Below are 6,000 nucleotides of genomic sequence, written 5' to 3' on the forward strand. Positions count from 1 at the left end.
TTATATCAATTTGTAATCATGTTTGTACTATCATAGTAATTGCTTTATTGCTATTGAGATCACATTTAAAAAGTATTGATAAAATGTTAGAAAGTTGTCCAACTATTTCCAACTAGATGACAAAACAAGTAGTGTTATTCAGTATATGATTACATTCTGTATTACGTTTCATTATATAAATACTCATTGAAGTTGCTTCCTGGTATTTTTCTCCTCTTTTGAAGTTATGACAGGAAAGGGAAAAGGGTCGTTTTTTTAGTGCTCTATACTGGATGTTTTACTAATTTCTAATGCAGGAACTCAGCAGTTCCATTATAATGGTAAGAATCATTATCCATTACAATCTTACTAAATGTTTTGATCAGGAGATTATAATGATATCTGGGAATATAATCTGGTTAATAATGACCCCAGAACGATTTGACTGAATTCCATTTCATGATTATGTTTTCCATAGATATACACCTATCAACATTAACAATAATGCCAGTGACACATTAGAACAGAATACAAATGATTTTGCACAGTAGTGCAATATATACACATTTTCCTTTCTGCCATCTGCCCCCGTAGCACAGCTGTACTGTGGCACAAAGCTGAAATGCAAAATATCACCTGGTAAATTCTCTGTTTGAAATATGGCAATGTTTGACTGAAATTTATTGCGCTGTTGTGTCACGATTAAACAGCATGAATTTATGGCATTTGACGAATGCCATTTTAAAGCAAAGGGATAATTGAATGTAAGATTCCGCCCTTGATCATCCTACCTTTATTTTCTCCAAAACAGACAGGTTTCACTTCAGCTCACAAAATCTTAAACTGTGGGATACCCATGGGTTAAATCCACTACCCTGCCATTACATAGATGCATAGACAATAGGTGCAGGAGTAGGTCATTTGGCCCTTCAAGCCAGCACTGCCATTCAATGTGATCATGGCTGATCATCCACAATCAGTACCCTGTTCCTGCCTTCGCCCCATAACCCTTGATTCCGCTAACCGCAAGGGCTCTATCTAACTCTCTTTTGAATGCATCCAGTGAATCGGCCTCCACTGCCTTCTGAGGCAGAGAATTCCACAAATTCACAACCCTCTGTGTGAAAATTTTATTCCCCATCTCAGTTCTAAATGGCCTACCCCTTATTCTTAAACTGTGGCCCCTGGTTCTGGGCTCCCCTAACACCGGGAACATGTTTCCTGCCTCTAGCGTGTCCAATCCCTTAATAATCTTATATGTTTCAATAAGAACCCCTCTCATCTTTCTAAATTCCAGTGTATACAAGCCCAGCCGCACCATTCTTTCATCATATGACAGTTCTGCCATCCCGGAAATTAACCTCGTGAACCTACGCTGCACTCCCTCAATAGCAAGAATGTCCTTCCTCAAATTTGGAGACAATAACTGCACACAATACTCCAGGTGTACAACTGCAGAAGGACCTCTTTGCTCTATACTCAAATCATCTCTTTATGAAGGCCAACATGCCATTAGCTTTTTCAAGTTCAAGTTCAAGTTCAAGTGAGTTTATTGTCATGTGTCCCTGTATAGGACAATGAAATTCTTGCTTTGCTTAAGCACACAGAAAATATTAGGCATTTACTACAAAACAGATAAATGTGTCCATATACCATGATATAAATATATACACACATGAATAAATAAACTGATAGTGCAAATAACAGAAAGTGGTTGGTAATAATCAGAGATTTGTCCGAGCCAGGTTTAATAGCCTGATGGCTGAGGGGAAGTAACTATTCCTGAACCTGGTTGTTGCAGTTTTTGCACTGCCCCTTGTACCTGTGTGCTTACTTTCAGTGACTGATGTACTAGGACACCCAGGTCTTGTTGTACTACCCCTTTTCCTATCCTGACACCATTCAGATAATAATCTGCTTTTCCGTTCTTGCATCCAACCTCACATTTATCCACAGTATACTGCATCTGCCATGCATCTGCCCACTCACCTACCTGTCCAAGTTACTCTACATCCTCAAAGCATCCTCTTCACAGTTCACACAAGCTAGCTTTGTGTCATCTGCAAATTTGCTAATGTTACTTTTAATTCCTTCATCTAAATCATTAATGTATATTGTAAATAGCTGGAGTCCCAGCAACAAGCCTTGCGGCACTCCACTAGTCACTGCCTGCCATTCTGAAAGGGACCTGTTAATCCCCACTCTTTGTTTCCTGTCTGCCAACCAATTTTCTATTCATGTCAATACCCTATCCCCAATACCACGTGCTCTAATTTTGCCCACTAATCTCCTGTAGTTGGACCTTACCAAAGGGTTTCTAAAAATCCAGGTACACTACATCCACTGGCTCTCCCTTGTCCAGTTTACTTATTGCATCCTCAAAAAAATTGCAGAAGATTTGTCAAGCATGATTTCCCTTTCGTAAATCCATGCTGACTAGGACCGATCCTGTTCCTGCTTTCCAAATGTGCCGCTATTTCATCTTTGATAATCAACTCCAGCATCTTCCCCACCACCGATCAGGCTAACTGGTCTATAATTCCCTGATTTCTCTCTCCGTCCTTTCTTGAAAAGTGGGATAACATTGGCTACCCTCCAATCCACAGGAACTGATCCAGAAGCTATAGAATAATAGAAAATGATCACCAATGCGTCCACGATTTCTAGAGCCACCACCTTGAGTACCCTGGGATGCAGACCATCAGGCCCTGGGGATTTATCAGCCTTCAGTCCCATCAGTCTACCCAACACCAATTCTTGACTAATGTGAATTTCTTTCAGTTCCACAGCCACCCTAGGTCGTCTGTCCCCCAATACATCTGAGAGTTTGTTTGTGTCTTCCTTAGTGAAGACAGAACCAAAGTACCTGTTCAACTCCTCTGCCATTTCCTTGTTCCCCATAATAAATTCACCTGTTCCTGTCTTTAAGGGACCCATATTTGTCGTAACTAATTTTTTTCTCTTCACATACCTAAAACAGCTTTCGCTATCCTCCTTTATATTCTTGGCTAGCTTACCTTCATACTTCAAGATTCAAGATTCAAGATTCAAGAAGTTTATTGCCATGTCAACAAGTTGATAGGAATGTGTCTTGGTTCGCTCTCAGACAGATATAATACAGTACAATACAACCACCACATACACCACAATAAATAATACAGACAATACTGTACGAAGGACAATATATACAGGAAGGACAGTACCCAGCAGCGTCATGTTAAGCGTAAGTGCAAGTGCAAAAGAAAGTGCAAAGTGATTAGTGCAAATTCAAATATCTGATGGCTTGGAGGTAGGTGCTGTCTCTGAAGCGAGATGTTTTATTTTTAATGCTTCTATATCTCCTTCCTGATGGGAGGAGATTAAAGAGGTAATGTGCCGGGTGAAAGTGGTCTGCTATGATTTCTTTGGCCTTTCTGGTGAGTCTTGTTGAGTAAAGTGATGTCACTGAGGGAAGTCTGCTGCAACCGATGATCTTAGAAGCTCGGCGCACTATTCTCTCCAGCCGAATCTTATCCTGCGAGGTTGTGTGACCATACCAGACAAGCATGGAGAATGTGAGTATGCTTTCTATGGTAGACCTATAGAAGTGGGTCATGGCTGGTCGACTGACCCTGAATTTTCTGAGCTGCCGCAGGAAGTAGAGTCGCTGGTGGCACTTACTGATTATGAGACTGGTGTTGAGCTCCCATGATAGGGATTGATGTATGGTGGTCCCGAGGAACTTAAAGGAGGTGACCCTCTCAACCACCTCTCCATTGATGAAGAGAGGGAGGAGGGGGGTGGCCTTCTTTCTGAAATCAACAACCAGCTCCTTAGTTTTTGAGATGTTAAGTATGAGGTTGTTGTTCTCACACCACCTTACTAGCTCCTCTACTTCACTACGGTAAACGGTTTCGATGTTATTGGTAATAAGACCTGCCACAGATGTGTCATCTGCAAACTTAAATAACAAGACAGAGTCAGAGTGTGAACAGCAAAAATGTGTGTATACAGAGTACAGAAGAGGTGATAAAACGCAACCCTGGGGGGCGCCGATGTTCAGGAAACTAGCCAGTGAGACATGGTTACCAATTTTTACCACCAGTTTTCTGTCACATAGAAAGCTATAGATCCATTTACATAGAGATGAGTTGACCCCCAGTTCCTGTAAAGTGTGTATCAACTTTACAGGAACGATGGTATTGATGGTACTTCATCTTTTCTCCCCGTATTGCCTTTTTAGTTACCTTCTGTTGATCTTTAAAAGTTGCCCAATCCTCTAGCTTCCCTCTCATCTTTGTTGTGTTATAAGTCTTCTCTTTTATTTTTATACTGTCCTGGACTTCCCTTGTCAGCCACAGTCGTCTCTTATTCCCCTTAGCATCTTTCTTCCTCTTTGGAATGAAATGATCCTGCATATTCTGGGTTATTCCCAGAAACTCCTGCCATTGCTGTTCCACCGTCATCCCTGCTAGAGTCCATTTCCAGTCAACTTTGGCCACATCCTCCCTCATGCCAACATAGTCCCCTTTGTTCAACTGCAAAACTGACACTTCCAATTTTACCTTCTCCCTCTCAAATTGCAGATTAAAATTTATCATATTACTAGACTAAGTGGGACCCGTTGGGTCCCAGCATCACACAGGAGGGCTGGTCATCCAACGCAATATTCCACCTCTCCACCAATTCCTATATTGGTGGCCAGTTGGGGGGGGGGGGGGACTTTCTGGAGCGCTAGTATGGGTGTTGTGGGCTGAAGGGACTGGTTTCCAGAGGGCTAGTATGCAAATTGTGCGCCAAATGGATTCTTGGGCTGGCGTCTCAGTCAATCAAGCCTGTTGTGCTGGCAACTCACTCACTCACGGCTGGTGGGCTGGTAGTTGACTCACGGCTAATCCTTGAAATTCTATTTCAAGCAGGGTATAAGGCCAGCAAATTCAAGTGCAGTTTCTTACCACTTCTAGCAGGGTGCAAGGTCACCAAATTCAAGTGCAGTTTCATACCATTTGAAGTAGGGTGCAAAGCCACTAAAGACAGCGAGTCGTGACCTCTCCCTCCTCCATCTTGCAGAGACTGAGCCACACCCACATTTCCGGGTTTTATAACCCCTCCCCCACCCCCCCCCCCCCCCCCCCCCCCCCCCACCACCGGAAAAGGTGTGGCTTTCATGGAGCCAAAAATCGTGGCCAAAAATCACAGCCGTAAGTGCAAACAGAAAGTAAGTGCATTTACAGTAGTGCCTTTTAACTTCAAGCCAAAGCACCCACGCCACCATTTGCAGTAAGTAGTGCATTTCAACTTCATGCCACCATTTGCAGTAAGTGGTGCCTTTTAACTTCAAGCCAATGCACCCAAGCCACCATTTACAGTAAGCAATGCCTTTTAACTTCAAGCCATTGCATCCAAGCCACCATTTGCAGTAATAGTGCCTTTCAACTTCATGCTACCATTAGCAGTAAATAGTGCCTTTCAACTTCAAGCCAATGCATCCAAGCCACCATTTGCAGTAAGTAGTGCCTGTCAACCTCATGCCACCATTTGCAGTTAGTAGTGCCTTTCAACTTCAAACCAAAGCACCCAAGCCACCATTTGCAGTAAGTAGTGCCTTTTCTACTTCAAGCCAAAGCTCCCAAGCCACCATTTGCAGTAAGTAGTGCCTTTCAACTTCAAGCCAAAGCAACCAAGCCACCATTTGCAGTAAGTAATGCCATTCAACTTCAAGCCAAAGCAACCAAGCCACCATTTGCAGTAATAGTGCCTTTCAACTTCAAGCCAAAGCTCCCAAGCCACCATTTGCAGTAATAGTGTCTTTCAACTTCAAGCCACACCCAAGCCAATGGGGGGGGGGGGGGGGGGCTTTCTACAGCGCTAGTATGAACCATTTTAGAACCAATAGACATTTTTTTTGCAAGCATTAGAACCAATAGACATTTTTTGCAAGCTTTAGAACCAATAGACATTTTTTGCAAGCTTTAGAACCAATAGTCATTTTTTTTGCAAGCTTTAGAACCAATAGTCATTTTTTTTGCAAGCTTTAGAACC

This window comes from Amblyraja radiata, chromosome 1 (genome assembly GCF_010909765.2).
Source record: "Amblyraja radiata isolate CabotCenter1 chromosome 1, sAmbRad1.1.pri, whole genome shotgun sequence".
In the NCBI taxonomy this organism is placed as follows: domain Eukaryota; kingdom Metazoa; phylum Chordata; class Chondrichthyes; order Rajiformes; family Rajidae; genus Amblyraja; species Amblyraja radiata.